This window comes from Eimeria mitis, genomic scaffold (genome assembly GCF_000499745.2).
Source record: "Eimeria mitis Houghton genomic scaffold, Emh_scaff455, whole genome shotgun sequence".
NCBI lineage: Eukaryota > Apicomplexa > Conoidasida > Eucoccidiorida > Eimeriidae > Eimeria > Eimeria mitis.
Window position 1 is genome coordinate 11,174 of NW_013572862.1, and position 261 is coordinate 11,434.

Sequence of the window (261 nt, forward strand, 5' to 3'; positions counted from 1 at the left end):
AGCTCTTGGTAGTGTTCATAAAAAAATAAAAATAAAAAAAAAAACAAAAAAAAAATAAAAAGAAACAAACCTGAATACACTTATCAACAAGCCCAAGAACAAACTAAAAAAGAAAAAACAAAATAAAATAAAATAAAATAAAAATAAATAAAATAAAACAAACCTGTATACACCTATCAACAAGCGCAGCCTGCAGCTCTTGGTAGTATTCAAAAAATAAAACACAAAAAAAAAAAAAAAAAAAAAAAAAAAAAAAAAAAA